This window comes from Hemitrygon akajei, chromosome 23 (genome assembly GCF_048418815.1).
Source record: "Hemitrygon akajei chromosome 23, sHemAka1.3, whole genome shotgun sequence".
Classification (NCBI taxonomy): Eukaryota; Metazoa; Chordata; class Chondrichthyes; order Myliobatiformes; family Dasyatidae; genus Hemitrygon; species Hemitrygon akajei.
In genome coordinates, this window is record NC_133146.1 from 2,079,881 (window position 1) to 2,105,771 (window position 25,891).

General features: G+C 41.7%; 1 protein-coding gene across 2 annotated transcripts in view; it reads right to left on the bottom strand.

Annotated features, from left to right (window-relative positions):
- Nucleotides 1-25,891, bottom strand: part of shoc2 (SHOC2 leucine rich repeat scaffold protein) — a 159,536-nt gene that overhangs the window by 107,541 nt on the left and 26,104 nt on the right. Inside the window, exons 1-2 of one of the 2 annotated variants that reach the window (XM_073026848.1) lie at nt 19,352-19,408; nt 19,038-19,251 (exon numbers count right to left, since the gene is read on the bottom strand). The exons of the other annotated variant lie outside the window; for it this stretch is intronic. The gene's annotated coding sequence lies outside the window, so the exon portion shown is untranslated. Of the gene's footprint in view, nt 1-19,037; nt 19,252-19,351; nt 19,409-25,891 lie in introns of those variants that run through there. 2 annotated transcript variants of the gene reach the window in all.

Below are 25,891 nucleotides of genomic sequence, written 5' to 3' on the forward strand. Positions count from 1 at the left end.
AATATCCCAAGCTACTTTATCAGAATGTTAAATTAACTTTGATACAGAACCACACTGTGGATGTTTAACAGATGCTCAAAAACTTGAGGGGGAAAAAGGCAGTTACAAGAAACATCTTAAAAAAGGGAAAGGGAAACAGTAAAGTTTATGAAGAAATACCAAATCACAATTCACTAAAGACAAAGTTGCTTTTGACAGAAATAATATATTTGAAGTTGATCAAAAAGCCAAAACTGAAGCACAGATACTCTGCAAGGTTGCAAAGGTGCAAGATTATAAAGACTGATAGACAATGGAGAGATATAAGGGTAAAAATTTAAAAATAGACATTTCTCAATCATGCAAAAATACAGTTCTCCAAAAACAGACACGATGAGTAAATGGGAAAATTCAAGCTACAGCACGAGCTAGAGTTCTGTGCAACCTTAAGCACAAGGATAGAAACAGAGGCAGCCAATGCTACCCTAGCATACAAGTGTATTAAAAGAATGGGAAAATGTAGGATGACCATTTCAGTAAATATGCCAAACCGAAGTAGAATAGGAAATCTAACATTTACAATTGGTTCTTCCAAGAATGTGTGGTCTCACATATTCCTTCTTATGACATCCATTCATCTAACACCTCAAAAATCAAATGGTTCATTATTCAAGTCTTTGCCATGATTAAATTAGCTAACAAGCTTTCTCCACAACACCAAAATGCAAACCACTATCAATACAATGTTCACCTTTTTAATAATGAATGATGTATGCTACAGTAAAGGGGCAAGGAGCAAACATCAAGTGTGAAAGGAGGAAAATACTGTCAGTAGATCACAAAACAAAAATCCAAGCAAACTGTAACTGATGCCAAGGAAGAAAAATGTTTCCAAATACAAACACACAAAATGCTAGAGGAACTCAGCAGACCAGGCAGCATCTATGGGAAAAATACAGCTGATATTCCAAATACAATTTCATTCCAATGTTTCAAGTATTGCACAACGACCTCCATGATCGAGATTGTACATATATATTGATTTCCTGCCAGGTTGACAAAAATCAGTTGCAAGTTAACATTTCTTGGCAAATTGATGATACTATCTTTTTAGGCCTTCCTAGTTAAAGCATTTGAGGTCAAATGCAAGATTATCTAGCATAACTCTACTGCTAAATGGGTGTTGAGACTAAGATCTGCATGTCAGCAAATAACATTTCACAGTTTTAGTTACACAGTGCTATACAGTTAATTAAACTTAAGCCACAATGTTATAGAAGCAAAAGGACAGTTATAATTATTAACTGGATTAGGTATTATCAATACCAGTAGCTAGTTATACAGATGCTTCTAACTGTAACATAAGAATTGGATTTTTTTTCTGATATGTGCTATTTACCCCAATTATAGCAGCTTTATCTGAGAAATTAGGGTAACACATGATCTCCAAGGCTTGATTCCTATTTTACTTGTTACTAATCAGATTGGACTGCAGTTAGAAAATCAAAATTACAGTTAACGAGCATTTTAAAGAGCCAATGCCATTCTCACAAAAATTAAGATGTAGCATTGATAAATTTCTGTAGTTTTGTGGATTTTTACAAAATTAAAAATATTCAGAATTTGTTTCACGATATTATCATCCTTAATTATGCAATAATGGCTTGACCAAGAAGTTTAGTTGGAAGTTAAATTCCACCAGTCATGACTGCAAAGTGGGACCAAATGGCCTTCTGCAATTCCTTTGTTTCTAGAGTAGAAGAATCTATTGTGACCTCAGACATTTAAACTGCACCCTATCGGTTCCAACAAAAATCACTGTAGTGAACACAAAATCCAAATGATTTCTGTATTATCTAAAATAGGGAGACAGGTAACACACACAAAATGCTGCTGGAACTTAGCAAGCCAGGCAGCATCTACAGAAAAGAGTAAACAGTTAAATTTCAGGCCAAGATACTTCAACAGAACTGGAAAGGAAGGGGGGAGAAGTCAGATGAAGGTGAGAGGAAGGGAGGAAAAAGTACAAGGTGGCAGGTGATAGGTGAAGCTGTGAGAGAGGGAGGGGTGAAGTAAAAGCTGGGAAGTTGATTAGTGAAAGGGATAAAGGGCTGGAGAAGGGGGAATCTGATAGGAGAGGACAGAAGACCATGGAAAAGAGGGAAAGGGGAGGAGTCCGGGGGGATGATAGGCAGGTAAGGAGATAAGGTGGTGGGGGGGGGGAAACAGGAATGAGAAAATAGTGAGGGGGAAGGTTATTACCACAGACAGGTCTTCAGTTAAATAAAGGAAGCGCGAGCCCTCAGTTACACTGTGCCTATAATCTTTGTTCCTAAATGATTCCCTAACAACTGACACAGCAAGATCAGAATAAACATCAGGTTTATTATCACTGACACTGCAAGACAAATATTCGTGTTTGTCAAACATTTGGAATATTCTGTGAGGCTTCGGTCACCTACCTACAGGAAAGATGAGAGTAAGGTTGAAAAAGTACAGACAAAATTTACAAGGATGTTGCTGGGACTGGAGAACCTGAGTTATAAGGAAAGATGGAATAGGTTGGGAATTTATACTTTTGAACACATTAGACTGAGAGGAGAGTTGATAGAGGTATACAAAATTATGAAAGGTATAGATAGGTTAAATGAAAGCAGGCCTTTTCCACCAAGGTTGGGTGGGACTACAACCAGAGGTCATGGCTTAAGGGTGAAAAGTGAAAAATATAAGTGGAATATGAGGGGAAACTTCTTCACTCAGAGGGTTGTGAATGTGGAACAAGCCACCAGCGCAAGTGGTGCATGGAAGCTCAATTTCAAACTTTCAAGGTACATGGATGATAAGGATATGAAGGCCAATGGTCCCAGTGCAGGTCAATGGGAATAGGCAACTTAAAATGGTTCGGAATAGACTAGATGGGCCAAGGGGTCCGTTTCTGTGCTGTGCTTTTCAATAACTCTATTCTATAAGTTAGAAAATAAATAGTGCAAACGAGACACAAGAAGTCTGATGGCCATGGGAAAATAACCTGTTCCTAAAGCTTTCAGTGAGGGTCTTCGGGCTCTTGTATTCCTCGCCAATTATAGTAATGAGAAGATGACTTGTCCCAGATGGCGAGGGTCCTTAATAATGGATGCTGCCTTCCTAAGGCACTGCTTCTTGAACATGTCCTCAATGGTGGGGAAGGCTGTGCCTGTAATGGAGCTGACTGAGTTTACAACCCTTTGCAGCCTCTGGTAAATCTGTGCACTGGAACTTCCATACCTGGTGGTGATGCAATCAGTCAAAATCCTCTCCACCTGTCACCTCTAAATCTAGAGAAATGTTCAAGATTCTTTAGTGTCATACAAAATCCCTTCAAACTTCTTACGAAGTAGAACTGTTAGTATACCTTCTTCAAGATTGTGTTAACATGTTGGATCCAAGATAGATCTGAGATCTGGCACTCAGTAACCCAAAGCTACTCATCCTTTCCACTGCTAACACCTCAACGAGGACTGGTATGTGTTTGCCTAACTTCCCATTCCTCGAGTCCATAAAGAATTCCTTGATCTTTGTGACAGTGAGTGCAAGATTATTGTTGTGATCTCTCTCTCCTTAGGAGCGTGGATCAGTACTTGGAGCTATTATGCTGTGGCCATTACAGAGACTTGGATGGCTCAGGGACAGGAATGGTTACTTAGAGTGCCAGGCTTTAGAGGTTTCAGAAAGGACAGGGAAGGAGGCAAAAGAGGTGGGGGTGTGGCACTGTTGATCAGAAATAGTGTCACGGCTGAAGAAAAGGAGGAAGACATGGAGGGATTGTCTACGGAGTCTCTGTGGGTGGAAGTTAGGAACAGGAAGGGGTCAATAACTCTTGGGCGGTCTATAATAAAAAAAACACCCATTATCGTAACAGGGGTATCAAGGAGCATTATAGTAACAGGGGCATCAAGGAGCAGATAGGGAGACAGATTCTGGAAAGGTGTAATAATAACAGGGATGACACGGTGGGAGATTTTAATTTCCCAAATATCGACTGGCATCTCCTTAGAATGAGAGGTTTAGATGGGGTGGAGTTTGTTAGGTGTGTTCAAGAAAGCTTCTTGACACAATATGTAGATAAGCCTACAAGGAGAGGGTGTACATGATATGGTATTGGGAAATGAACCTGGTCAGGTGTCAGATCTCTCAGTGGGAGAGCATTTTAGAGATAGCATTCTGATCACTATCTCCTTTACCATAGCTTTGGAGAGGGATAGGCACAGACAAGTTAGGAAAGCGCTTAATTGGAGTAAGGGGAAATATGAGGCTATCGGGCAGGAATTTGGAAGCATAAATTGGGAACAGATGTTCTCAGGGAAATGTATGGAAGAAATGGGGCAAAGGTTCAGGGGATATTTGCGTGAAGTTCTGCATAGGTACATTCCAACGAGACAGGGAAAGGATGGTGGGGTACAGGAACCGTGGTGTACAAAGGCTGTTGTAAATCTAGTCAAAAAGAAAAGCTTATGAAAGGTCCAAAAAACTAGGTAATGATAGAGAGCTAGAAGATTATAAGGCTAGCAGGAAGGAGCTCAAGAAAGAAATTAGGAGAGCCAGAAGGGGCCATGAGAAGGCCCTGGTGGACAGGATTAAGGAAAACCCCAAGACATTCTACAAGTATGTGAAGAGCAAGAGGATAAGATGTGAGAGAACAGGATCAATCAAATGTGACAGTGGAAAAGTGTGTATGGAACTGGAGGAGATAGCAGAGGTACTTAAAGAGTACTTTGTTTCAGCAATCACTACGGAAAAGGATCTTGGTGATTGTAGGGATGACTTACAGCAAACTGAAAAGCTTGAACATGCAGATATTAAGAAAGAGGATGTGATGGAACTTTTAGAAAGCATCAAGTTGGCTAACTCACCAGGACTGGACGAGATCTACCCCAGGCTACTGTGGGAGGCGAGGGAGGAGATTGCTGAGCCTCTGGTGATGATCTTTGCATCATCAAAGTGAACGGAAGAGGTTCCAGAGGATTGGAAGGCTGCAGATGTTGTTCCATTATTCAAGAAAGGGAACAGAGATAGCCCAGGAAATATAGACCAGTGAATCTTACTTCAGTGGTTGTTAAGTTGATGGAGAAGATCCCAAGAGGCAGGATTTATGAACATTTGGAGAAGCATAATATGATTAATAGGCAGCATGGCTTTGTGAAAGGCAGGTTGTGCCTTACGACCCTGATTAAAGCTTCTGATGACGTGACTCAACACACTGATGAAGGTAGAGCAGTAGATGTAATGCATATGGATTTCAGCAAGGCATTTGACAAGGTACCCAATGTAAGGCTTATTGAGAAAGTGATGAGGCTTGGGATCCAAGGGGACATTGCTTTGTGGATCCAGAACTGGCTTGCCTACAGAAGGCAAAGAGTGGTTGTAGACGGGTCATATTCTGCATGGAGGTCGGTCAGAGTGGTGTGCCTCGGGGATCTGTTCTGGGACCCCTTCTCCGTACACCACCTCACCACCATCTGAGCTCCTACCAAGTCTTGACAGCGAGTCAAGATCGATTTGGAGGGGAAAAAAAATCGGCACATACACGCATGCGCAAACAACTGCCTGCACAAGACTTCACAGTCACTGTAGCCTTTCTTGGGGTAAACACACGTATAAAGCAGGTGTTTCTCGTAAAAGCGAAAATCCTCTTTGGTTAGTGAAAACAGGTACTAATGTAGGTCTTTCATAACAGCGAGCTGTCGTAAAGCGAATGTTCGAAAAACGGGGGCCACCTGTACCACCTTTGCTGGCAGTGCATTCCACGCACCAACCACTCTCTGAGAAAAACTTGCCCCTGACATCCCTTCTGTACCTACTTCCAAGCAATTTAAAACTACGCCCACTTGTGTTTATCATTTCAGCCCTGGGAAAAAGCTTCTGGTTATGCACATGATCATTTTCTCTCATCTTATAGATTCTACAGATTTGAGTATGTCCACAAGAAAATGAATCTCAGAGTTGTATATGGTGACACATATGCACCTTGATAATAAATTTGGTTTGAACTTTGAAGGAATCCTTTAACCCTCATAATGTTAATGTCTGGCATTTGGACTGATTTGTCTGGACAGTGTACAAAATAAATCCCTTCACTGCATCTTGGGACAATGTGCGAGGAGTGTTCAATGTGTCTGGGCCTGTTCTCACTGGAGTTTAGAAGAATGGGCGGGGGTTAATCTCATTGAAATCTATCAAATGTTGACAAGCTGAGTTAGAGTGGATGTGGAGAGGATGTTTCCCATTGTGGGGGAATCTAGTACCAGAGGGCACAGCCTCAGAATACAAGGACGTCCCTTTAGAATGTAGAAAGAATGGAGGTGAGGAGGAATTTCTTTTGCTAGAAGGCATTGAATTTGTAGAATTCATTGCCACAGATGCCTGTAGAGGCCAAATCATTCAGTATGTAAAGCCAAGGTCGACAGGTTCTTGATTAGTAAGGGTGTCATGGGTTATGGGGTGAATGTAGGAGAATGGGGTTGAGAGGCAACAGTCTTAATGCTTATTTCACACTATCAGTGACAAAAATCACTGCTTTTTGAACACAAACACACACAATTCACATTTCTTAACTGTTCACTCTAAAAATGCCACACAAGTGCACATGATGACACAAGTTAGAAATAAGCACAAGTATCCCAAATAAAGGAAGTGAATCTCTGCTAATTCCTCAATCAGTTTTTGTTCTTGAAGAGTTGTCACAAATAAGCGGCTGCCCTATTAAACCAATGGCCCAATTAAACAAAATCCACTGCATTTTCTTATCTATCAGAATTGCAGTGGAGTAAAAGGAATTACACAAATATGAGAGAAGAGTTGGCCAGAATTGATTGGAAATGAACACTGGCAGGGATGACAATCGAGCAGCAATGGCTGGAATTTCTGGAAGCAATTTGGAAGGCACAGGGTATATACATCCCAAAGAGGAAGAAGCATTTCATAGGAAAGATGACACAACCATAGCTAACAAACGACAAAGCCAATAGAAAAGCCAAAGAGAGTGCACATAGTAAGAGCAAAATTAGTGGGAAGTTAGATTGGGAAGTTTTTAAAAAGGCAACAAAAAAAGTCATTAAGGTAAAGATGGAATATGAAAGTAAGCTGGCCAATAACATTAAAGAGGATACCAGAAGTTTCTTCAGAAACACTAAGTGGAAAAGAGAGGCGAGATTAGATATTGGACCACTGGAAATGGTGCTAGAGAGGTAGTAATGGAGGACAAAAAAAAATGGGAGACAAACTGACTAAGTAATTTGCATCAGTCTTCACTGTGGAAGACACTAGTAGTATGATGGAAGTTCCAAATGTCAGGTGTCATGAAGACTGTTAAGTTGCCATTACTAGAGAGAAGGTTCTTGGGAAGCAAAGGTCTGGAAAGTAGACAAGTCACCTGGACCAGATGGTGTACATCCCAGGGTTCTGAAAGAGGTGGCTGAAGAGATCATGGAAGTAATGGTCTTTCAAGAATCACTAGATTCTGTAATGGTTCTGGAAGATTGGAAAATTGCAAATGTCACTCCACTCTTGAAGGGAGAGAAACAGAATAAAGGAAATTATAGGCCAATTAATCTGACCTTAGTAGTTGGGAAGATGTTGGAGTCAATTGAAATGAGATCTCAGGGTACTTGAAGGCACATGATAAATTGGCCATAGTTAGCTTGGCTTCCTCAAGGGAAAATCTTGCCTGACAAATCTGTTGGACTTCTTTGAAGAAATAACAAGCAGGATAGTCAAAGAAGAATCTGTTGAAGTTGTGTACTTGGATTTTCAGAAGGCCTTTGACAAGGTACCACACGAGACTGCTTAACAAGCTACCAGCTCATAGTATTACAGGAAAGATTCCAGCATGGATAAAGCAGTGGCTGATTGGCAGGAGGCAAAGAGAGGGAATAAAAGGAGCCTTTTCTGGTTGGCTGCACATGACTAGAGGTGTTCCATAGAGGTCTGTGTTGGGACTGATTCTTTTTACTTCAATGACCTGCATGACAGAATTGATGTCTTTGTTGTGAAGTCAATACAAAGATGGACAAAGATAGTGGAAGGACAACACACACAAAATGCTGGAGGAACTCAACAGGCCTGGCAGCATCAATGGAAAAGAGTACAGTAGATGTTTCGGTCTGGGACCCCTCGGTAGAATTGGAGAAAAAAAAGCTGAGTAGATTTTAAAGGTGGGGAGTGAAGAGACAGACAGACAAGGTGATAGGTGAAACTTGAAGAGGGAGGGATGAAGTAAAGAGCTGGGAAGTTAATTGAAGAGATATAGGGCTGTAGAAGGGGGAGCCTGATTTAAGAGCACAGAAGGCCATGGAAGAAAGAAAAAGGGGGAGAACACCAGAGGGAGGCAACAGTCAGGCAAGGAGATAAGGAGAGAGAGGAAAAAAAGGAGATGGAGAATGGTGAAAGGCAGGGGACATTACTGGAAGCTTGAAAAATCAATGTTCATGCCATCAGGTTAGAGGCTACCCTTATGAATTATAAGGTGTTGTTCCTCCAACCTGAGTGTGGCCTCATCACTTCAGTGGAGGAGCCCATGGATAGATATATCAGAATGGGAATGGGAAGTGGAATTAAAATAGGTGTCCACCTTTTTCTGGGAGATCCCACTTTTTCTGGCAGTCAGAGCTCAGCAGTCTCCCAATCTATGTTGAGTCTCACCAACATACAAGAGGCCACACTGGGAGCACCAGACACAATATATAACCCCAACAGACTCACTGGTGAAGTGTCACCTCATCTCAAAGGACTGTTTGGGGCCCTGAATGGGAGGAGGACATCTCCTTTGTTCTGGAGTGAAAAGCCTTATCTTGAGAGTAGATGCAGCAGAGACAGAGGAATTGAGAGAAGGGTGGGAGGGTGAGTAGAGGGGCAGGTAGTTTTGAAGAAATAGAGAGGCTACAGAAGGACAGATTATAAGAATGGGCAAAGAAATGGGAAGTTGGAATACAGTGTTGGGAAGTGTATGGTCATGCACTTTGGTAGAAGAAATGAAAGGATTGACAACTTTCAAAATGGAGAGAAAATATATTTAAAAATTAAGGTGTAAAGGGACTTGGGGCTCCTTGCGCATGATTCTGTAAAGGAATATTTGCAGGTTGAGTCTTTGGTGAGGAAGGCAAATGCAATGTTAGTGTTCATTTCAAGAGGACTAGAATACAAAAGCAAGGATGTAATGAACTTTGTGAAGCACTGGTGAGGCCTCACTTGGAATATTGTGAGCAGTTTTGAGTTCCTTATCTTGGAAAGATTGGGCTGACACTGGAGGAACTTAAAAGCAGGCTCATAAAAATGATTCCAGAATTGAATGGCTTGTCATATTAAGAGCTTTTGATGGCTCTGGGCATACACAATTCAGAAGAACGAGGGGCAACGTCATTGAAAACTATCAAATGGTGAAAGGCCTTGATAGAGTAGGTGTGCAAAGGATGTTTCCTATGATGGGAGAGTAAGACCACAGCCTCAGATGAGAGGGTTGGCCTTTTAGAACAATAATGAGGAGGAATTTCTTTTGCCAGAGAGTGGTGAATCTTTGGAATTCTTTGTCACAGGCAGCCGTGGAGGCCAAGTCTTTATGTATATTTAAGGCAAAGGCTGAAAGTTTCTTGATTGATCAGGACATAAAGGGATACACAGAAATAGCAGTGCAGACTCAATGGGCCAAATAGCCTACTTCTGCTCCTATACCTTATGGTCTTTTGGGCATCCTACAAAGATCACACCAAGAGCACAACGTGCAGTGCTGAAGGAGGTGAAAAAGAACCCAAGGTAACAGCAAAGGTCATGCAGAAATCTATAGAACTTCCTAAAGTATCTGTTCATGTGTCCACTATAAAAAAAAACACTGAACAAGAATGGTGTTCACAGGACACCACGGAAGAAACCACTGCTCTCCAAAACAAAACATTGCTGCATGTCTCAAGTTTGCAGAAGACCACCTGAATGTTCCACAACACTTCTGGGACAATGTTCTGTCGACAGATGAGACAAATGTTGAACTTTCTGGAAGAAATGCATACCACTATGTTTGAAGGAACACCAACTCCAAAACCTCATCCCAACTGTGAAGCATTGTGGAATCATGGTTTGGGGCTGCTTCAGGGGCTGGACAGCTTGCAATTATTGAGAGAACAATGAATTCAAAATTGTATCAAGATACTTTACAGAAGATTGTCAGGCTAGCAGTCCGTGACCTAAAGCTTAACAGAAGTTGAATGATGCAACAAGACAACGATCCGAAACATCGGTAAATTAACAGAATGATTTAAAACGAAGAAAATTCATGTTTTGGAATGGCCAAAGAGTCCAGACCTTAACCCAATTGAGATGCTGTGGCATGACCTGAAAAGGGCTGTTCATGCAAGGTATCCCAGAAATATTGATGAACTGAAGGAATGGTCTAAAATTCCTCCTCACCATTGTGCAAGTCTGATCAGCAGCTACAGGAAATATTTGGAGGTTATTGCTGCTAAAGGAGGTTCTACCAGTTACTAAAGGGTTCACATACTGTTTTCAGCCAGTACTGTGAATGATCAAACAATGTGCTCAGTAAAGACAATACAATTGCTTGTGTGTTATTAGTTTAGGCAGGTTGTGTATGCCTATTATTGTGATTTACATGAAGACCAGACCACATTTTATAATGCAAAAAAAAAAACCAGATAATTATAAAGGGTCTTGCAACTGTAATTACAAATCAAACTACTGTTAAAGTAGAAAATGTAGTTTTGTACACTGACCTTTCAACCCAAATCAGAAGCATTATGAACAGCTCAGATTAAGACTGTTAAACCTTTCTTAAAACAGCACATTGCTCCAACTTAGTTCTTAGGCTACATGAGAATACAATATATTAATCTGTTTAACATATCAATCTCAACCAATCAAGGCCTTTGTGATGGATGGTGTGAGCCAAAGGCAAAAAAAGTAGACTTTGGTCTGAAATCAGTTATGTTGAACACAATCTACCTGTAATTGACCTCTAGTACTAAACTGAGGAAGTGCACACTCCCCAAAATTGATAATCTTCAATTAAAAATATAGCACATAACAGTTTTTAAAATGAGGTAGACAAAGATGTACTGAACAACTCAGGAGAGAAAATATTGTACATCTGATCTGCAGTCAATTCCTATCATTTCTCTGTGCTCTCACAAATAATTCCATACTACCATGCAATCAATACACCTGCTTACAACTACAATCTTTGCATTGTACACTTAATACACACATTTTGTTTTTGTTAAGAGTATAAATAGACAATAAGCAGTTTACAATTGAGTTTGCAAAAATGTTGTTTAATATTGCAGAAAAATGTAAACAGATATTTAATTTGATTGACAACCAGTATAAAATGCTTGGCCTAAATTTCATAAATATATTCAGAACCAGCACCTTTGACCTAAAAACTGTACTAAACAAGTTGAATTAATGAAACGCAATAAGTGGAGGGCTGGGGAGGTGAGGAGAGTCAAAAATCTTGCATATTCTACAAAGGTCACCTACCTACAGGAAAAATGTAAATAAGGTTGAAAGAGTACAGAGAAAATTTACAAGGATGTTGCCAGGCCTAAATTGTAAGTAAAGATTGAATAGGTCATGACTTTGTTCCCTAGAATGCAAAAGATTGAAGGGTGATCAGATGGAGCTATACAAAATTATGAGATAGGGTGGTCTGACTAGCGGTGTAGTGGCATCAGCACAGGACTTCAAGGTAGATGGTCCCGAGTTTGAATCCAGCCGGGTCCCAACCTGGGCAGCAGCAGTATCTGCACGGAAGACAGGCCTGCAGACAACCCTATGGACTATCATTTGAGCACTCGACAACTTGATGAACTCAACAAAAGATAGGGTAAATGCATGCAGTTTCTTCTATTGAGGCTGGGTCTACAACCAGAGGTCATGGGTTAAGAATAAAAGGCAAAAATGTTTAAGGGAAACTTCTTCACTCAGAGGGTTGTGAGAGTGTGCAATCAGTCACCACAAGTGGGGAATGTGAGCTCAATTTCAACGTTCAAGAGAAGGTTGGGTATGAAGGGCTATGGTCCAGATGCGGGTCAATGAGACCAGGCAGTTTAAATGGCTTGGCAGGGACTGGATGGGCCAAAGCATTTTTCTGCGACTTTAGACTCTAAAGTTTCTAGCAGAGATATTTAAAATAACCTGATTATCTAAAATACCAATTAACTAAAATTTATACTTTGATTTCCACCAAATTGTTCCATTTAAGTTAACTGAGCTAATTATGGAAACAGCAAGTTTGTTAATACTTATCTGTACCAAATAACATTTATTGATTATGTGCCGTGTCATATGACATGGGTGATTATGGTCTTAACCATGACTGTTTTTGGCAACAGTCTTCAGAGATTGTTTGCCTGGTGTCAGTGGTCATATAACCAGGACTTGTGATGTGCACCAACTGCTCATACAGCCATCTACCACCTGCTCCCATGGCTTCACAGGTCTCTGATCAGAGGTGGGAGAGCTAAGCAGATGCTACACTTTGCCCAAAGGGTAGCAGCCTAGCAGAGGGAAATAGCACCTTACACTTCCTTTGATAAAGACATTATCTCTACTCCACCACCCATACCAAACCTGATAATACAAATATGAAGCAAAAAAGATAATTCAGTTAATAAAAGTTTGTAAAATGTCCCAACGTATCTAAAAGCTGAACACAATAGTGAACAATAATTGAAATGACAAAGGAAGTCACAGGAATATTTTTTTAAAACCATAATAAGAATGCTTGACTCTTTTTTCAGTTCCTATGTCAAACCCAGATTTGCACTTTAATCGACAGATCAAGTTGAAGTTCTGCAATGCTACCACATCTCATCACAAATAAGACCATGAGATAAAGGAGCAGAATTAGGCCATTTGGCCCAAATTCTGCTTTGTCATTTCAACATGGCTGATCCATTTTCCCTCTCAGCCCCAAACTCCTGCTTTTTCCCCACATCTCTTCACGCCCTGACTATTCAAGAATCTACCAACCTCTGCCTTAAACATACCCAATGACTTGACCTCCACAGCCGCCTATGGCAATGAATTCTACAGATTTGCCACTCTCTGCTAAAGAAATACCTCATCTCCATTCTAAAATGACACCCCCACTATTCTGAGGCTGAGTCCTCTGGTATTAAACTCCCCAGCATAGGAAACATCCTCTCCACATTCACTCTATTGAGGCCCTTCAACATTTGACAGGTTTCATGAGGTTACCTCTTATTCTTCTGAATTCCAGTGAGTTCCATGGACAATTAAACAGTCACTGGGAGGGGCTCCAAGAATATCCCTATTCTCAATGTTGGAACCCAGTCTATGACTGCTAAAGACACAGCTGAAGCACTTACAACCATATTCAGACATGGAACAGATGCCATGTCCTAGCTTCCTCCTGAGAAACATATCACAAAGAAACTCTTCTCCAGCCAATATAATTCTGGCTAAAGTTTAAAAACTATTAACTCTGGCTGTAGTTTAAAAAAAAAGTTGAATGCAGCAAAGTCCATGGATCCATATTCCAGCCCAACTATAGTATTGAATACCCATGCTTCAGAAGTAGCTGTACCTCTAGTCTAGCTGTTCTAACAGCACAAGTTTGACAACGTCCTATTTACAACTACTTGTCAAAGTGGGAAGCACCACTGACAACAGCTGCGAAGTCACACTTACCAATAAAGCTACTAAACCAACGTCCAGTTTGGGTTCAACTCAAAACCTCATCAAAACTTTGTTCCATGCCTGGATCCAAGAGTTTGCTTTTGAGGCAAGTGACAGCATTTGACCAAGTGAACATCAAGGGACCCTGATAAAACTAAAGTTATCAGTGGTTGGAGTCACGGCACAAAAGACTACAGCTGTAATTAAATGGAGGTCAACTGCCCCATCGATGCGCGGAAGCCTTTCAGGGCAGTGTGCTTCTTCCATTAAGGTTCAAGGAACAAGGCTGAATATTCACCCTTTGCCTAGATGAATGCAGCTCTAACAAATCTCAAGGTAGATATCATCCAGGACAAACCAACCTGAAATTTGTGCCCCATCCACCTCAATAAAGATTTATTTTCTCCACCACTGGAACACAGTGGCTGCAAAATGCACAATAGTTTTGTGCCTACACTATACTGACAGCACCTCACAACTCAATTACTATCACAAGGACATCACCACCTGCAAAAAAAGTTCAAAGTTCATAAGTAAATTTATTATCAGATTCTCCTCCACGGTGCACACCAACAGGCTTTCTTCATCATTTGATCCAACTCCTGAAACCATTAACCCAGAGTACTTTCAAACAATGGGTCATTAACTTTGAAGAACAATTAAGGATGGGCAATACATACTAGTCTCAGTCCTACCAATGAATAAGTTAAAAATAACTTCTGATTCTTCCACTTTTCTGTGTCAAAAGATCCCCAACTATTGCAAATCATCATACTTACTTCCAACTGATTCCCAAATATCTCATCATGAAAAGTTAACAATAACAAATACAGGATGAAGTAAACTATTTAACATTCTGCTGTACACATATTTCATCTCATTGTACAATTCCCTAAAAGTCAGATGCCTAGTTACCTTTCTCTCGCTGCATCCTTGTGGGGAGCCAAAGAAGAGATTCTTAATTGGGAATCTGCCGTCCGTATCATTTTGGCTATTGAACAGATATTGAACTTTCAAACATCAAACAGTGGAAAAGCAGTTTCACAATAATTTAAATACAATAGTTTGCATACATTTGTTTCATTTTATATAATGAACAGCTGAAATTTCAGAAAAATGTACAGGCAAGTGGCCACTGGAGGGTTAGCCAAATACTGATAAAGTGTTGGCTTTTTAGCAGAGCTTTAAAGGAAAGGAATTTCAAAGTATGATATTAGGTTGCCTGATGGAATTACTATCAAAAGCCAGCAAAGTACAATGATTGAAGGAAGTTTCAGGGACAGGAAGGAGCAAGTCATGGAACATGTCAAACAGATGAGAATTTCAATTCATTGCCTACAAAGATCAGTAAGAACAGATGCAATGGGTGATAAGCTGGTTTGAATGGAATGACAAGCAGCAGAGGTTTAAAAATCACAGAGGAAGTTCATCAACAATTGAAACCAATGGGAACTGAAGGCAACAATATAGAGGTCTCAATTTTAGCAAGATGGATGCTCAGGTGAGAACTGCTACAATGTGGAGGTGAATGTTCTTCATATGGGTATGAAATCCTCTGTGTCCTGATCAAAACGGACACCATGAACCCAAAATATGGTTTGACAAAACAAGCCTGAGGTGGTGAGAGAGGAAGGGCTGTTAAATAGAAATGATAACCAGTCCACCAGTTAACAGGCTGGAAAGTAACTGCAGTCCTTCTATGGCAGGGAAATGAACAGCTAGGCACAATTGAGATAAGATTCAGGACGACAACAGAACTAAAATAAAAATCGGCAGCCTACATGAGCACATTCCAAAGAAAAATGAAAGAGAAGATCCAGATAATCTACCAATACGAACAGCAACAGAATCCAACAATCTCATTCAGAAGGCCAGCACAAGTAGTGGAAAATAAAAAATAGTTCAATGATGATAAATCCCAAAACAAAACAAATACCTAGCACAATATTGTGCTTTAACATTGCATTTCATCATGCCAATGTTGATGTCAATCTACATAAATCCCTTTTGCCTGCATTAGGCCCATATCCCTCTGTTCTGTTCCTATCCAAGTACCTGCCAAAATGCCTTTCACATGCTGTAATTGCATCTGCCTCCACTGCTTCTAACAGCTGTTCCAAATGTTCATCACACTCTGAAAATCTTATTCCTCCATTCGCCTTTAAATTTCTCCACTCTCACTTAAAACTAGTGATCTCTAGACTCCCCAACTGAGGGAAAAGAAAATTTGGCCATCTATCTTAACTATGCTCTTCAGCCTACTGGATTCCAGTGAGGGGAAAAAAACAGCCAATGCAATCTCTCCATTCCTGACAACATCCTGGTGAATATCTTCGGCACTCTCTCTATTGCTACAACATCCTCGTAGTGGCAACCAGAATTATACACAATACGATCTAAGCAATATTTTTGTAGATTGCAATGTGAATCGCAACTCCTATACACAGGCCTCAGCCTATAAAGATAAGCATATCAATTGTCTTTTTCAATATTCATCACTTGCAGGGATCTATGATCTTGCACTCTATGTTTGTCTGTTAATCAACTTGAGTTGAGGGTCTTGCTCAGTACCTGCCATTATTTCTATATGTACTAATGGAATTTGACTTCTCAAAATGCTTGGCTCACACATGCCTAGACTAAATTCCACCTGCCACTGCTCTATCTAATATTGCTGCTGATCTATTTCCCATTAAGTTTATATCCTGGCTCCAATCCCTGCAACACTACTTTTCACAGATTTCCAAATACACGTCTACCACTACCCATTACCCAGCCAAATATGGATCCAGTAGTACACCAATATGCCTCAGATCCCTTGTGCCTTCTGGTCCAATCTACCATATGGAAGCTTGTCAAAAACTTTACTATAGTCCACATGGGCAACATCCATATCCCTGTCTTCAGCAATCTTTCGTACCTCCTCAAAAAAAACCTCATGGTCATCATGCTACAACCACAGATATAGTAGATCTTGTTTAACAGTTTGGACAGGTGCTGTGACAGAAACAAATCTAATTGGAGCAGCTCCAACATGCAGTTGAAGAAAGAAGAAAAAAACAATTTGTTCAAGGATTACTGGCAATAACTTTAAAGGATATGTTGAGAAAGGCCCTGAAATCCAGTGAATTTTGGCAAAAATGATGATGAGTTTGATGTAGACCAGACAGATCTGGTGACAGATGGTTAAATCTGCTGTGCACTGAATATGCTTAAAGTGTCATGACATTTAAAAGAGGGAAGATGGGGATAATTCCAGCAAAATTAACAGGACAGTAAAATAAAAATCTCATTGAAGACATCAAAGGCAAGGCAGTAAATGGAGATCAGCAGTAACATAAATAACATGGCAAATGGAAGGATAAAGACAAAGCAAATGACATTTTTTTAAAATGATTTCAGGATGAGTTATTTTCCAACAGAGGTCACAAAAGTTTTGAAGGTAGATTGGCAAAGGTAAGAGATGAGGAATACAAGGAAGAAATAGAAACTAATTAAGACAATCATAGTATAAAGTCCACTTAATTTGACAAAACTGAACTATTTATGAATATGAATACAGGAGTTTAATAGGAAAGTAGTTCCAAGGTAACAGAAGCAATGAAACCAGAACAGAAAAAACAAAGTAAATTGAGATTGAAATCACAATGAAAAGGTTGAAAGGTTGGAATATAGCAATCAGACAAAAATAGAGATGGGAAAGAGGTCTGTGAAAGGATGGGAAAAGAGTGGAAACAGACAGGTTGCTTGAAATACAGCATGAAAGAGCCATATATGCTAATGGGGACTGTTGGGAAAACAGGAATACCAATGGTGTAAAATTGGTGATATGCAGGCTAAATTTTGTTCAAGGTGATGATGTCAATCCAAGGCTATAGACAACAAGGTCACTGTTTGTCATAGTAAAAGTTTTCTGTGGTCCAGCGATAAGTGTGGCTCCATTTCAATGGTGCCATCCGTAATGAGTTTGTACATTCTCCCTATGAACTGCGTGAGCTTCCTCCAGGTGCTCTGGTTTCCTCCCAGAGTCCAAAGACATACCTGTTAGTTTAATTGGTCATTATAAATTGTCCTGTGATTACACTAGCGTTAAATAGGTGGATTGCTGGGCAGTGTGACACAATGACCAGACACAGCACAGCAACAGACCTAAACTAAATAGCCCCAAACTTTTGCGCCCTAAGCCCAAGACTCACACATACCGTAGTTCATTTTGTTCTTGAATGCACTGAGATATGTAAAATTATTTAGGATCAACTGCATTCCCACAATTAGTCCTTCAAAATGGGAACACTGAAAACACTCACCAGATTGGATGACATCTCTACAGAAAGGATCAGATGCCTCTTCAAAATTATAATAAAATTTAGATGACACTTAACACCATTCTCTCTACAAATTGCTGTGCTGCCTTACCTGTGTAGATCCCATATTTACTGTTACTTCAATCAGTCAGCATGATTTACTTTGCTATTGTAGATCCTAAAACATTTTTTGAAAGCCAGCACCAGCTCAGTATCAGGAATTTATTTTCCAATATTGCCATGATGTACTAAACAAGGACAGATTCAGCTATAACATTATGGTTTCCAAATGTAGCAAACATCTTAAAGCACAAATGCTTTGGTGTGAAAGACTGCATCTGAACCTGCCTTATTACATGTCATTAAAATAATTTTACAGAATTAGTACCACTTTTCTGCCAGTCTGCTACAACTTGACAATTGTATAGAAATAAACACTTCACTTGCAAACACTTCAGACAATATGACAAAACAGTCAACATTTCTTCTATCGACCCAAGTCTGCAGCTGTACCAAGATATTGGTCACACATTTAAATATAAGAAATGTGGCACAATTTGCAGTGCCTTCAGTAGGTTGAGGTATACAAAATGCATCAACTTTGCTCTCTAGTATAAAACAAAAAAAAACTACCTAAAAATCCTAACCCCCTCCACAACCAAACATAGCTTGTAGGCGCCACTCTTAATCAATGCTTACATGTTAATATTTTTAAAGTCTTATTATTTACAAAAACGGTTATCAGACTTAAATTTCAGTCTTCAAAAATAGTCACTTCGTTCGTCGTCCAGGGTAGGGAAGGAGTCTTATTTCTTTCTTCCCCGCCCCTTTTCCTTTTGCTGCTGAATAAACACGTTAAAAAGCCCTGCCAATCGAGTCACCTCAGGACATGCCGAATCTGCGCCGACTTGACACGAAAAGGGAAATCAAGCGTATTTTAAAATAAATGTATATTACAACAATGTGCATTTCCGCTTTTATCGGTTCCCACAACAGAAACTCGCCCTCACACCAAACAACGCCCATCCCAACCAGCTGGCCAGCCGCACTGGGTGCACCCACTGCCTTTACCTGTGCCTGAGTGAGTGGCGAGCCTCTCCCGGGGCAACGCTTTTCTGTCCTGTCCCTCTCGGCCGCTCGGTCTCCCCGAAGGCCCAGGCCCACTGACAACCCGGTCAGCCGTAGGGCAACAACGGCCCAGTCAGTCTCCCACAGCTGCCACCCAGTTCCCTCTCGCCTGCTGCTGCCGGTCGGCCCCCCGCAAACCTCCGGGTTCGGCGGCCGCCTGTAAGCAGAAGACGCGTGTATTTTTATGTATACATATATATATATATAACTCAAGCCTGAGTCAGGCACTGCTCTACCAGCGCTCCGCCAACACTCACACCGACTGAGCTCGGGGAGACGCTGCGCCTCCCAGGCACCAGCCCTTCTCCCCCGTACCGACGTGATTGCGTCACCGTACCGATTAGGTCATCGCGTAGCGAGCCTGGGCTCGCTCCTTCGAAAGCGCGCCTGTCGGGATCGCGCTGGAGAACTTCATGGGTCGACGTGCACGACCTATCACAGAGATAGGTGGACAATGAAGCAGTGTAGTTGTTAAATTTTTTTAGTGAATGCCAAGTATGTATTACCCCTCCTTAATTGTCCTTGAAAAGGTATTGGGGTTTTTTTTTAAACTTGGATCCAGCTCATTCAAGCTAAATAAGCTGCCCACTTAAGAACTGCCGGTATTCCTCAAACCATTTCCTAACTACATACCTGGCCAAATGTCTTTGAAATTTGCAATTGTAGCTCCCTCTACCCTTTCCTCGGGTAGTTGGTGTGGTGAACTACATATACCAGTGTGGTTTGCTCCCAACAGACCCCTGCTGACTGCTCCTGTGGCTCCTCCCACAAACCCCTGTATACGTCTCAGAGTGAGTTATTGATGGTGCATCAGTTGGTTCCATACAATTGCCACCCTGTGTGAAAAACGTGTCCCTCAGATTCCACAAAATGCTGGTGGAACAGCAGGCCAGGCTGCATCTATAGGAAGAAGCACTGTCGACGTTTCAGGCCAAGACACTTCGTCAGGACCAGCATTTTGTGTGTGTTGTTTGAATTTCCAGCATCTGCAGACTCCCTGGTGTTCCCTCAGATTCCCATCCTTTCTCCTTTTAAATTTATGTCCTTTAGTTTTAGACTCCTTTCCCTGGTAAACAGATTGTGGCCCTATATATGTACTGATAATCTTATACACCTCTTTAAAAAGTCACTCTTTAATTTAGAAAAAGCAATCTCAGATACCACACAATGCTGTAAAGGTGGTTGCTTCACAATTTAGACCCAGCTTGCCCCATAGCTCCAGCAACCGAGGTTCAAATGTAACTTCCAATGCCATGTCTTCTGCCCAAGTACTCCTACCTTCTCCCACAAGCCTAAAATGTGCTGGTTGCTAGGCTAATTGGCCTTTGTAAAATTATTAATGCTTGGTTTTCATATGCATACCAATTTATTCATAGATCTGTAAATGTTTAGAATTTGCAAAATAAAAGGTTTGTAAATGATCAATCATTCAACACATTTTTGATGTTCAGGGAATCAAGATTTATGGGAATCAGACAGGAAAGAGGATGAGATAAACAACCATGATCTTACTAAATCATGGAGAAGATGGTAGAATATTGTCTTCTATTTCTTCAGTTCCTTGTTCTTAAAGGTTGTTGCTAGTGATATCTTGGCATTACCAGCTGCCATCTGGAGAAATCTCCATTCAAAAGACAAAAACAAAGCTGCAGGAAGTCCTATAAACCTTCTGATTCACACAACTGAATAATTTTAATTTTGCATCTAGAAAATACATCATTGTAGTTCTTATTAAATCAGAATCAGATTGTCACTGACATATGACATTGTTTTGCAGCAGGAGTTCAGTGTAAAGACATAAATAGCTATAAATTACAATAGTAAATAGAGCAAAATTGAATACCGAGGTTCTTAATAATGCATTCTTTGGGTATTGCCCCTTGATGGTGAGAAGGTGGTGGCTGTGATGGAGTTGGTTGAGTCTACGACCTTCTGTAATATTGTGATCCTGTGAATTGGAGCCTCCACAACAGTCTGTGATGCAACCAGTCACAAGGCTCTCCACTAGATATCTATATAAATTTGTAAGTCTCTTTGGTGACATATCAAATCTCCTAAAACTCCTAATGAAGCAGAGCCACTGGCATGACTTCTTCATGATTGCATCAATGTGTTGATCCTTTGAGATGTTAACACTCAGTAACTTGAAGCTGCTCATCTGTTCCACTGATGACCTCTCAGTGAGGTGTGGGTTCTTCCGACCTCGCATTCCTGAAGTCCACAATCAGTTCCTTGGTCTTATTGACATTGAATGAAAGGTTGTTGTTGCAATACCACTCAAATAGCTGCTCAAGTTTATTGTCAGCTGATTGTATATGTACACAATCAAATGAAACAACATCCCTGCAGACCATAGTGCACCCACAAAACATATATCACACAGCACATAAAACTAAATATTATCACAAATAAGTTAATATAAATCAAAATGCATGTGAAGTGTGCTGCTCGCTGTTCTAGTGACCAGACCTGGAAGGTGGCAGGGTATTCATTAGTCTCTGGGTGAAGAAGCTGTACCCAGTCTGGCAATCTTAGTCCTGATGCTCCTGTACCTCCATCCTGATCATAGTGGGTCAAAGAGACTGTGGGATGGGTGGTAGGGATTTCTGAGATTTCTTCCATATAACCATATAACAATTACAGCACGGAAACAGGCCATCTCGGCCCTTCTAGTCCATGCTGAACGCTTACTCTCACCTAGTCTCAATGGCCCACAATCAGCCCATAACCCTCCATTCCTTTCTTGTCCATATACCTATCCAATTTTACTTTAAATGACAATACTGAACCTGCCTCTGCCACTTCTACTGGAAAGTCGTTCCACACAGCTACCACTCTCTGAGTAAAGAAATTCCCCCTCGTGTTACCCTTAAACTTTTGCCCCCTAACTCTCAAATCATGTTCTCTTGTTTGAATCTCCCCTACTCTCAATGGAAAAAGCCTATCCACGTCAACTCGATCTATCCCCCTCATTATTTTAAATACTTCTATCAAGTCCCCCCTCAACCTTCTACACTCCAAAGAATAAAGACCTAACTTGTTCAGCCTTTCCCTGTAACTTAGCTGCTGAAACCCAGGTAACATTCTAGTAAAACTTCTCTGTACTCTCTCTATTTTGTCGATATCTTTCCTATAATTCGGTGACCAGAACTGTACACAATACTCCAAATTCGGCCTTGCCAATGCCTTGTACAATTTTAACATTACATCCCAACTCCTATACTCAATGCTCTGATTTATAAAGGCCAACATACCAAAAGCTTTCTTCACCACCCTATCCACATAAGATTCCACCTTCAGGGAACTATGCACCATTATTCCTACATCACTCTGTTCTACTGCATTCTTCAATGTCCTACCATTTACCATGTATGTCCTATTTGGATTTGGATTTGGATTTCTTCGGGCCCTTCATACATAATACTCCGGGTAAATGTCGCAAATAGGGGAGAGGGACACCCCAGTGATCCTCTCAGCAGTTTTTACTGTCCTCTTTAGGGTCTTGTGATCCGATGATTTGCAGCTTCTGTACCACACGATGATGCTGCTCCTGTAGAAAATTGTTAGATTGGGAGCAAGCAGCCTTGCAAGCCCCAATCTCCTCAGAAAACGTCGATGCTGCTGTGTCTTCTTGATTAATGAGCAGGTGTTGTAGGTGCAGGTTATATCTTCCATTATGTGCACAGCAAGGAACTTTGTACTGTCATTGATGTGCAATGGAGAGTGGTCAACCCTTGCCTTCCTGAAGTCCACAATCATCCCTTTTGTCTTCTCCACACTGAGACTCAGGTTGTTGTTTTGCACGATTTGACAAGCCTCTTTACCTTCTCTCTGTATGCCCATTTATCATTTTTGCCAATGAGGCCAGCCACTGTTGTATCATCACTGAATTTGAGGATGTCGTTTGAGCTGAATCTGGCAGTGCAGTTGTGAGTCAGCAGCACAAATAGCCATGGACTGAGCACACAAGCCTGGGGGGCCACCACTGCTCAGTGTGATGGAGCTAGAGATGTTGCTGCTACCTTGGACTTCAAGGGACTTTCCATCAAGAATTCCAAGATCCAGTTACAAAGAGGGAGATCCAATTACAAAGAGAGGGTGTTGAGCCTGAATGTGGAGAGTTTACCCACCAGCCTTTGAGGGAATGATCATGTTAAACACCAAACTGAAATCAATGAACAACATCCCACTCAAAGCATTTAATGATTGTTGAGATCAGCGCACTGGGCAGTAATTGTTTAGGCCAGTGACTGTCGCTCTCTTGGGCACCAGTATGGTGTTGATACCTTGAAGCCTGCAGGGGCATGTTCTGTTGCAAAGATATCTTAAGATGTCCATTAAGAACTTTATTAGCTGGGCCACATAGTCCTTCAGCACCTGAGCAAGTAGGCTGTATGGCTCTTCAGTTTGCAAGGGTTTACCCCGACTAGGATACTCCTCACCTTGACTGTGGTCAAGCAGGGTGCCCTCGGGGGAAGAGGGTTTTTCCTCGATGTCATGTCATTCATTGCATCAAATTGTGCATAGAAAGCATTCAGCCTATCAGAAAGGGAGGCACACAGGCTGGACTTGTAATCTGTTATAATTTTTATACCTTGACACATGCACCATATGTCCCTGGTTTGACAAAGGTATCTGTGAATTTTCTGTGAGTACAGTCGCTTTGTCTTCCTGATGACATGGAAGAGCACAGCTCTTGCTAACCTTACAGTTGCCTTATCCCACAACCTGCAGGCAGCGTTCTGATCCCCAAGCAGTGCACAAACCTCTGCAGTCAGTCATGTTCCCTGATTTGCACTGGCAGTCCAGTGCTTAATCACAGCAGCACCCTATATAGCCAGTCACTGATGCCGCACATTCATCAGTGCTGACGTGATGATTGTACTTCACCACCTCCCTGAACAAGCTCTAGTCCGTGCGTTTGGAACAGTCCTGCAGTGCTGAGGTGGCACATTCTGACCAGGTCCTGACCTCCGTGGTTTGACTCGTTTATCCAGTGGTCTGTATACAGGGACTAGCAAAATGGATGTATAGTCCGAGTATCCAGGGCGAGGGCAGGAGGCAGCTTTGCAGGCTCCACAGCCTTGATTATATTTTCTCCTCTGGTTGTGAAGTTCACATGTTGGTAGAACTTTGGCCGGACTGTTTTTAGCTTGGCATGATTGAAGTCACCGCCAACAATCAAGTCAAGTCAAGTCAAGTCAACTTTTATTGTCATTTTGATCATAACTGCTGGTACAGTGCATAGTAAAAATGAGACAACGTTTTTCAGGACCATGGTTTACATGACACAGTACAAAAAACTAGACTGAACTACATAAAAAAAACAACAACACAGAGAAAGCTACCTAGACTACAGACCTACACTGGACTGCATAAAGTGCACAAAAACAGTGCAGGCATTACAATAAATAATAGACAGGATAGTAGGGCAAGGTGTCAGTCCAGGCTTGGGGTATTAAGGAGTCTGATAGCTTCGGGGAAGAAACTGTTACATAGTCTGGTCGTGAGAGCCCGAATGCTTCAGAGTCTTTTCTCAGACGGCAGGAGGGAGAAGAGATTGTATGAGGGGTGCATGGGGTCCTTCATAATGCTGTTTCCTTTGCGGATGCAGCGTGTAGTGTAAATGTCTGTGATGGTGGAAGAGAGACCCCGATGATCTTCTCAGCTGACCTCACTATCCGCTGCAGGGTCTTGCATTCCGAGATGGTGCAATTTCCGAACCAGGCAGCTCAGGACACTCTCAATACAACCCCTGCAGAATGTGATGAGGATGGGGGGGGGGGGGGGGGTGGGAGATGGACTTTCCTCAGCCTTCGCAAAATGTAGAGACGCTGCTGGGCTTTCTTTGCTATGGAGCTGGTGTTGAGGGACCAGATGAGATTCTCCGTCAGGTGAACACCAAGAAATTTGGTGCTGTTTACAATCTCTACCGAGGAGCCGTCGATGTTCAGCGGGAAGTGGTCCCTGAAGTGCCCTCCTGAAGTCAACAACCATCTCTTTTGTTTTGTTCACATTAAGAGATAGGTTGTTGGCTCTGCACCAGTCCATTAGCCGCTGCACCTCTTCTCTGTAAGCTGACTCGTCGTTCTTGCTGATGAGACCCACCATGGTCGTGTCATTGGCGAACTTGATGATGTGGCTCAAGCTGTGTGTTGTAGCACAGTCATGGGTCAGCAGAGTGAACAGCAGTGGACTGAGCACAGAGCCCTGGGGAGCCCCCGTGCTCAGTGTGATGGTGTTGGAGTTGCTGCTCCCAATCCGGACTGACTGAGGTCTCCCAGTCAGGAAGTCCAGGATCCAGTTGCAGAGGGAGGTGTTCAGGCCCAGTAGGCTCAGCTTTCCAATCAGTTTCTGAGGGATGATTGTGTTGAATGCTGAACTAAAGTCTATGAACGGCATCCGAATGTATGTGTCTTTTTTGTCCAGGTGGAAGATGGTGGCAATGGCGTCATCTGTTGAGCGGTTGGGACGGTACGCAAACTGCAGGGGGTCCAGTGAGGGGGGGCAGCAGGGTTTTGATATGCCTCATGACGAGCCTCTCGAAACACTTCATGATGATGGATGTAAGTGCAATGGGACGGTAGTCATTTAGGCAGGACACTGAAGACTTCTTTGGCACGGGGACGATGGTGGTGGCCTTGAAGCATGTTGGAATAGTGGCGCTGCTCAGGGAGATGTTGAAGATGTCAGTGACAACATCTGCTAGCTGGTCTACACATCCTCTGAGCACTCTACCAGGAATGTTGTCTGGTCCAGCAGCCTTCCGTGGGTTGACCCTGCACAGGGTTCTTCTC